This window comes from Marmota flaviventris, chromosome 19 (genome assembly GCF_047511675.1).
Source record: "Marmota flaviventris isolate mMarFla1 chromosome 19, mMarFla1.hap1, whole genome shotgun sequence".
In the NCBI taxonomy this organism is placed as follows: Eukaryota; Metazoa; Chordata; class Mammalia; order Rodentia; family Sciuridae; genus Marmota; species Marmota flaviventris.
Window position 1 is genome coordinate 14399179 of NC_092516.1, and position 9184 is coordinate 14408362.

General features: G+C 41.9%; 1 protein-coding gene across 1 annotated transcript in view; it reads right to left on the minus strand.

The window, feature by feature from the left end:
* Dcun1d3 (defective in cullin neddylation 1 domain containing 3) overlaps positions 1-9072 on the minus strand; it is a 37046-nt gene extending 27974 nt beyond the window's left edge. Inside the window, exon 1 of the mRNA XM_071605510.1 lies at positions 8900-9072. The gene's annotated coding sequence lies outside the window, so the exon portion shown is untranslated. The remainder of the gene's footprint in view (positions 1-8899) is intronic.
* Positions 9073-9184: the final 112 nt, after the last annotated feature.

Genomic DNA, 9184 nt, shown 5'->3' on the forward strand with positions numbered 1-9184 from the left:
TCATGTATTTCCCAGATACCCAAAGGGCAGGTTTTATTTTCAAGCGATAGATAACTTGTATCTACTGTGTGCCTAGCAATGTTTTATACACTGCCCCATACTTTGACTATAGGAAGAGGTAAAATGACATAGTTCCTAGCCTCTTGAAAGCTGCCAATCCAGGTAAGCTTAGCTATGTATGCCATGCAGCTAACAATAACTAATATTATTAAATGTTTACCTATATGCAAAGGCCCTATGCCATGTCCTTCAAATGCATTATCTTATTGAATCTTCACACTTATTTCCAGAGATTACTGTCAATGTACACATGATAGAACTGAGGCCTCGTAATAAGTGGCTCATTCAAGTTCAAATTGCAAGTAGGTGCTGAAGTTCAGACTCAAACCTGGATTGACTCTAGACCTAATCTCTTCACCAATGCACTATATATACCTACACTGTTTTCAAATCATATTAAAAGGTAATGTGATATCTGTATATCTAATTTCTCATTATCTTTTTTCTTCTATTAGGGAGGTCTAGAATTAGTGCACCAGCGTACTGTGAAGTTTTAAGAATATAGCACATTCTGGGAATGCGACCTCCCCGCAATCCTCTACCCCAGTGCTGGGGATGGAACCCAGGCATATGCTAGGAAAGTACTCTGCCACTGAGGTACATCTCCAGTCCTAGGAATGCCATTTATATTGAGGGAAGTTCACTTCCTGTAACCTGAGTTATTCAACTGTTTGCAGCACCATGAATATCAAAAAATACCATCAAATAATAATGCACATTGCTAAGTGTCATCTAAATTAACTGTAGGTAGCCTTATTCCATTACAAAACTGGAGGAAAATGTGGTATAATAAAAAATATGTTCTGTCTTTGTCCCTCATTCCTGGCTCCTGCCAACTCCTAAAACTCTTGGAATTTCCTGACTGATGTGTCTTTTATTATTTAAGAAACACATTTTGGACACACCACAGAAAAACAGGTCCACATTAAAGCCAACTTCACTGATGCTTCGAAGCCACTTCCCAGGCTTGATCTAATCATGAAATCTTCACCTGTCACTAATTCAGAGCACTGCTGAATTTGGCACTAGTAAGAAATCACACTCTTTAGGCAGATTCACATGCACCTCAGTAGAACACAACGTGGTACCAGGCATGGTTTTGCATGACTGTGAAAGTACCTACTCGGGAGGGTGAGGAAGAGGATCATAAGTTCAAGGTCAGCAGTGTGGACAACAGTGAGACCCTGTCTCAAAATAAAATAATAATAATAATAGGGCTGGAGGAAAAAAGTGGCGGGAGGCCCCTCTGGGGATGCAGCTTAGTGACAGAGCTTGAGTAAAGTCTTATATCCAATCCCCAGTACCACCAAAATTTAAAAAAAAAAAATTAAATTTTAAAAAATGCAGACATGGTATTTTTTAAAAATTTTAAATTTAAAAAAATTTAAAATTTTAAATTTTAAAAATGCAGACAAGTTTTACAGTGATTTATTGCACATTTACTCTAGTTTCAGGAGAGAGTAATCATGTGTTACCTCAAGAGCTTACCTGTTCACACTGAACTGCAGACATTGTTATGTGACAACAGCCACTATCTATTGTTCTCTTCCTTACGCACACACTCTTAACCCAAACCTTAACAGATCATTATATTTCCCATCTTACTTACCAACTTCTGATTTGTGAATATAAAGTCCTAAGTGACATAAATCTAAAAGAGAAAGCCAGCACTCCATAAGCAGACCATCACAAATAAATAACCAGGGAGTCTTGAAGACCAAGCTAGTCAAACTAACCACTACATCCCTGCACTCCTCTCTCTGCAGCAGAAATATACCTTCCAGTTGGGGGACAGAGGACTTGTGGTCAGGGCCCTAATCGGGGCCAGTATATTGCATAACTACACAGGTCCGTGTCCCCCTCCTAGTAAATGGTATTCCCTGAGTTAGGCAATCATGTGGGACTGTATCTTTCCTACCCACTGTCCCCTCAGTAAGTGCCATTTAGTACTTTTTAGCCATTCCCAGCTGGACCACTGAAAACAGGTCTCTTCCCCACTATCCCCTGGACACAATACCCTCCTCTACTACTCTGTTCCTATAAAGGTCTGCTCCCCTAACTCTAATTCCGCCCCCCGCAACAGAATCACCTAAATGGCTCCTGAAAAGCCTTTAGATTTTTCTCTTTCATAAAGATCTGGAAACCCCAAGCAGAAATGTCCAGCCCATGGCCATAACTTATAACCAACTGTTCTGAATAAACGATTGGACAAGTGACAAGTTAGGTCCAAGAAAACTTAATTTGCTAAGACAAGAGTGCCATGGAAACTTTTTTTTTTTTGGGGGGGGGGGGCGGCGAGTACCAGGGATTGAACTCAGGGACACTCAAACACTGAGCCACATGCCCAGTCCTACTTAGCACCTCGCCATTGCTAAGGCTGGCTCTGAACTCGTGATCCTCCCGTCTCAGCCTCCTGAGCTGCTGGGATTACAAGTATGCGCCACCACGCCCAGCACCATGGAAACACTCTTAAAGATGAACACAGCATTCATTAAATCACTTTTTAGCTCCTCAATTCCACTTCCAAGAAAGAAAGATAATACTACCACAAGTGAGAACCCCTCCCCCTCCAATCCACCCTTATAGGGCCTGAAACTTCTAGCATATCCCTTGATCCTGCCACTCAGGACTCACTCATGCTTTTAGAGGGCTAGCACGCTCCCCAAAGATGTATCCAAAACCTCTCTTCCCTGTTTAATGAGCAAGGTAACCAGTGGATAGAAAGCAAGCATTTAAATGAAAGGAAATTTGCTTTACAAACATTTTTAAAAAAACAGTGTATACTCATTGTGGTTATTTCCACAGAGCTACTCTGTCAGTGGGTATACCTTCATTTTCCTATTCAGATTCCAGAGCAGATCACTGGGTAAAGGAAATACTGTACATGGGTTAATATTTTGCACAGGTCTTCTCTAAAGCATGTGCAATTAGCTTAAGATTTAAGTGAAAAAAAAAAAAAGCCTCAACTCCTATTTGAATGTAGTGTGACAACTTTCAGAAATATTTTGAGGGGGAAAAGCCTGCTCTCCAAGTTAGTATCCACAACCTCTCTAAACTGGGGAACTCTCATCCTATTAGTCATTAATAAAATTGCTTCACACATGCCATGCTATATATAGAAAGAGTCCTATTTAGAAGATTAATAGTTTGTGACAAAATGTTTAGGTAAAGAAACCAGGAATATAGAAAACCAATACCAAGGATTTACTTAGGCTCTACTGAATGTCTACACAGACTAAGAGAGGCTGTGTAATGGAGAGGATAAGAATTAGTGCTGAGAAGGCTCTGTAACTTTCTTGATTTGTTTTCCCACTAAAATCACTGCTATTCAACCTGTTTTCATCTTCAGAACATTTTGTTCAACTGAAATTTTATGGGAAAGCCCACTGTACAAGAATATTATAAGAATAAGAACTTTTTTCAGAATCAAGCAGTGGGGTAAAATGGAAGGAAGAAAGCCAAATCCCCTCATCCCTGCCACAAGCATATTCCAGTAATGGTCACCAAGAGAGCATCTTAAAGCTCAACTTGTTAAAATAAATAAATAAATAAGTCACAATAAATATTCTAAGGTTCTGCAAGGATCTGACTTTTTTCCTGATTCTTCCTAAACTCAAGGAAGTGGAATTAACTGTATTCAAAAAAGTAAATGCTACCACCTGAGTCTTGCTTAGAACCAAAATTAGAAGTCACTCTCCAGTCCAGTTCAGGTCAACACTGAAGAGTCCAAATCCTTCAAGAACAAAATAGAATTAAAAGCTGTAGTCAAATTCTGCTGATTAATAGTGTGGGAGCAATCTATTACTAAAACAGGGAGCCAGGTCCTTCCAACACTGTCTCCTAGACTAACAGGCAGAGAGTAAGGCAATGGCAACAAGAAGATAAACTCTTTTCCAAAATGAAAAGTCCTATACTATGCAGGGGTGCTATCCAAGATCCTCAGTCAATCATCTTTATAGGTCTCATCACAGAATTATTTCCATTTGCCAGGTTTAGTCCTCCAGCAAGACAGAGCACAACTGGAACATGGATGATGCTTCCCAAAGCTATGTAATCTAGGCTCCCATGATGCAATTCAGCTCAAAAGCCAACAGTGCAGCTCAGCCCAAAGGACACACCTGAGCAAGACCAAGCCCTCAGGATGACACAGATGTCTACCTATCTATGCAATCAGGTTGGTAACCAGATGCTGGGGAAGTGACTTATTCTGTCACAACAAGGGCTAGTCACCAATTTACTGAGTTTCCCTATTCTGATTTATGGTATTAAAATGAGGTCTCATTTGCACACATCCTAAAAAAGATGACTGGGCATTTCCCCCCTGCTGTTTTCTCTTTTCAGCATACCGCAATTTCAGAGAATTGGAGATTGAGCCACTTCCTACCTTTTATCTATTATCCCCCCAAGTCTCCCTTTTTGGCTCCCCCCCCCACCCAAATAAGACCCTCTATCACCTACAAAAACAGAACTAGTGAAATCAGATTTGAACTAAAGGACACTGACTCAACTGACCCTGATGTGCAAAGGGCTCCAGCCACTGTCCCAACATTAGGAAGAACCGATCCAGGTTCAATGGTATCAACATCTGTAAACAGACACAAAGAGGTAATTGCAAGTTAACAAGAGCTGGGGAAATAGAAGTTACCACATAATTACCATTGTTTCAATCTGAGTTACCACTTCTTCACCTCAAAACAACTGGCAGCCAGTGTACAATTAACTCTCCTTACTGCAGAACATATATCAAACAGTAACAAAATCAGATCAACTTTAAGTCATCTAATGCGATGCAAAAGCACTTACCCACAACTCCAACAGCAAGTGGTGTCAGCTGACTTTTTAGGTGTACACCTTTCAGAAGAGTTTGCCCAAAGCTTCCATCTAATTAAGAAACAAATTCACTGGTACCCTACATTAAAAGGCCAACCTAGCTCCAAGGCTCCAAATGTACTTGGATTTGCAGATTCTTTCTCCAAACACAATTAGTGGCCAATGTAGGAGTCAATGGCCTCTCCCTGTGTTCAAGTCCCCTCCTACCCATCCACCCCCTTTCAAAAATTAGAAAAGAGCCACCAGTCTTCAAACTGGCTGATGAAATTTCAGCCTACAGGATATTTTCATACTTGAGTTATAATAAACAATTGAAATGAAGATAAATATAGTTGTCAGCTTAATAACCCACTGGATAGAGCATTTTATGCCTAGCATGAACATAACAAAATTAAGTTCAAAATCTTTAACCTGGGCCAAACCAAATGTGTGGTTAATACGTGTACGTATGTGCATATGTGTACATCCATAAACACAGGTGTGTATCTATATGCATATATGTGTACCTGTATACACCTACATACATGTATGCATATACACACATATGTACATGTGTATGTGTGCATATATTACTACCAATTGTCCATTTCTTAGTTCTACTCAAAGTATGAAGGGTGGAGTATATTGTTTGCCTCGCCCTAAGCTGTTCACTTTAGTCATCTGCCTGGTAAGGTTTTGATTGTATTCACATCAGAATTCGGTACCAGGCTCTGCTGCATCCCTTCATTGCCCAGAATTAACCCAGAAAGCTCCATTCAAGTTCATTCTGACAACCATCTATAGGTGCTATCACAATACCAGAACCTACAACAGGTGACAAATTCTCAATTTTTTATTAATCTTTCCCAAACACTAAGAGGTTTTATTAAACATCTCTAATACTGAGTTTACTTCAAATAGCCCAAGCAACATTTAAGTCTTTTAACTGCCTGGCTCAAAAGGCTGATTCACTCAAAGAACACACTAGTTACTGTTGTAAAGTTCAAAAGAAAAAAGAAGCATATTCTTTCTGTTTCAGACCACTGTGATATGGCTGAAAAGGGCCAAATCAAGGAGAAGTCTTTATTAGACCTCTCAAGTGGACAATCTGGTCAAGGTGAGGTTCCAAAGCAGTACACTGTACCTCCAACAAAAGGCCTTGGTTATGTGACAACCCAAAGATGCCAACATAGTGGAAATGAGCCCTACGGTGGTCATTATCTAATGTAATCCATTGAGTGACCTTTTAGTACCAACCTACATATCAGCTGGGTGTTATTAGCCACCAGGAGGACCAGACAAGAGTGGACTATTGCAACATAAAGTCTTCCTCCCCACAAAAAAACCGCTTTAAAGTTGGATCTTCATGGTCATCTCTGTAGATCAACAGGGCATGTATTAACACATGCCTGATCCTTCAACCTTAAATTCACAGAGATGAAAGATTCACATACTAGCATGCATTAAAGTATGCCCTCAACTGAACATCCCAAGTGCCTCCTCCTTTCCCACTCTCAGCTGGGTGACTTTTTGTTACAATAGTCCAACAGTACCTGCAAAAACAGTGATAAGACCCTTAGAAATGTAACAGATTTAATCAAAAAGGAGCTTCATTACCTATTTCCTCATCCTTTTAGCCTTTATTTTTCTACCTATTCTGAGCCCTACCTCCCCCTCTCTGACCCTCTCTTTTTACTCAACATTTTGCTCCCTATTCTGGCTATTACTGCCCTCTTCCCCTTCCTTCCACCAATTTCTTCCCAGTCTCTGGAACTTGCCAAGTTCATTCCCAGCTAGTTTCTGCACCAACCATTCGCTGAACCTGGAAGGCTCCTCCCCTTATCTTTCATGGCTGGCTATTTATTTAAAGCTCAGCTTAAGTATCACCTCAGAAAAATCTTTCTTGAAGCCAGATGTGGTGGCACACACCTGCAATCCCAGCAACTAAGGTGGCTGATGTAGGAGGATCAGGAGTTCAAGGCTAGCCTCAGCAACTCAGCAAGGCCCTACCTGAAGAACTTAGTGAGCCCCTGTCTCAAATTAAAAAATAAAGGGATGGGGATGCAGCTTAGTGGTAAAGTGCCCCTGGGTTCAGAACCAAAAAAAAAGAGAGAAAGATGTTTGTTGATTTGCATTACAAACATTTTCTATCACAACATTCATTTTCTTTAGCACTTAATCAAAATTAGATTTCTTTATGTACTATCTCACTATCCCCACCCCCACTTCAATTAAGCTCCAATACAGAGTAGACTTTTGCTTGTGTTCACCTTTGTACACTGGTTAGCACTTAGTAGCCAGTCAATAAATGTTTGTTGAATGAATGAATTTTGGACTTTTCATTCAATGGCAAACAAGGCTCCAAATTTATTAAGGTAAGAACAGTAGTCATTCTTTTGTTATTCTTTCATGAAACATCTAAGCACACTGTTAGTTGTACAATCAAGGCATTAAGCATTCTGTTTTATCAGGCCTGAAAGACCTGATAAATGGAATAGGAATGTCTTTCCAGCATCAGAAGAACATCTGTTACGATAATTCTTCTAGCAAAATGCATATCAAGCTCAGTTACAGAGGGACAGGATTTATACACACTTTCTAATCAAAGGACACCTAAAATTCAGGCACTATCAAAGTTCTTAAAAAAAAAAAAAAAGACGGACACCAAAACAAGAATCATTATACTTCACTCTGAAATCCACATGACAGGCTAGAGGAGTGCTACTTGATGATTTTTTTTTTTAAACAACAGAATATCAAAGACATCTTTCCAGTTATTTGCTTTCTTCGAACATTTTTTTTTCCACACTCATTACTGGTTTATATTCTTCTTTACAACAAAACTGAACAGATCACAATGTCTCATTTAAGACCACCTATACACAAAGAATCAGCTAAATAAATAAGATGAAAATCAGCACAAGTCGATTGTGTCACTGAAGACGTGTGTGCCAGACACAAATGGAGAAAAAGATAAAAGAGCCATTGTCCAATTGTAGAAACAAAAAAGTAATATGGGGTTTTCTGTTCTCTGAAGTGCATCATGAAGTGTGGGTGGAGAGAAACAGAGAAATCCAGAATTAGCCTAACATCAAATCATTCTGGAAAGAGTTGACAACATGTAAATTCCTCACACAAAAAGTATTTAGAGCAAGAGACCTTGATTCCTGGGCTATGATGCCATTTAGGATTCCTTGCAAAGGCTTTAGAATTCCACTATTCATAAAAGAAATTGCTCCTCCTTATAATAGGAAGCTACAAGGCGCTGAGAAGTACTCCCAATGCACAGCCTGTGACTGAAGTATTACAAAGCTTGCAGTTAAGATCTGGGATAGAAGCTGAACACCTAATTCAAAAGAGGTAACCAAGATACTAAGTGCCATAAAGGCGGGGGAGGGGGGGACCACGGCTGACACTCAGCCAGAGAGAATTAAAGTGGAAACGAGGGGTGTGTATGGGGGTAAGGGGGGGTTGGAAAAAACAATACATTTGTCACCCCATCCCACTTCCTATACAGGATACAGGCAAAGCCTCCAGCCCCATTACCTCAGGCACAGATGGTTATCGTTCATAGTAAAGGTGCATAGAAAGGCCTTCAGGTCGGAGCCCCTTAATTCCGGGGCTGTTAACGATTAAAGAGAAGGATGGGGGTGGGGAGGGAAATGAGGGCGGAGGGAGCTGGAGATTCACCCACCGTCTCCCCCTCGGGCTCCTACCTCTCAGCGCTCACCCGGGACTTAGGACCAGAGTCTGCACCTCCTCCAGGGCAGTTCCGGCCCCAGACCCCCAGGCCCTGGGTTGAGGGGTGCTGGCCGTGGGAGGCAGGGACAGTAGGCAAGTTTTCTGAGCCCTGCGGCTGACACGCCACAGGCTCCCCTCACAGCCTCTTCTTCCTGGGGGACCAGTCCAGACAAGGCTCTGATTTCCACTCCTCCCCTTCCACCCCGCTTTTCTCGAAGGAACCCAACCCCCGCCCCTGCATCTCGCAATGCTCCCCCCTTTTCCTCAACTCCCCCCTCCCCAAACTCACAGCTGCTCCAGAGGTTCCTCCAGTCAAACCCTTTCTGGAAACGACGGCGGCTCGGCGGGTCCAAACCACCTACCATCCCCGTTCGCGTTTCCAGGTTCCCTACCCCCGCCGCCGCCGCCTCTTCTTCCACCACTGCCGCCGCCTCCTCTTCATCTGCGGCCCACCGGCGGCGGCCGCCCCGAAGCCCCGCCCCCTCCATCGCCTCCTGCATCATCACTTCCGGTAACCCCGCCGGCCGCCAGCTCCAGGAGGGAGAATGGGAGAGGGGCAGGGAGGGAACGGGTG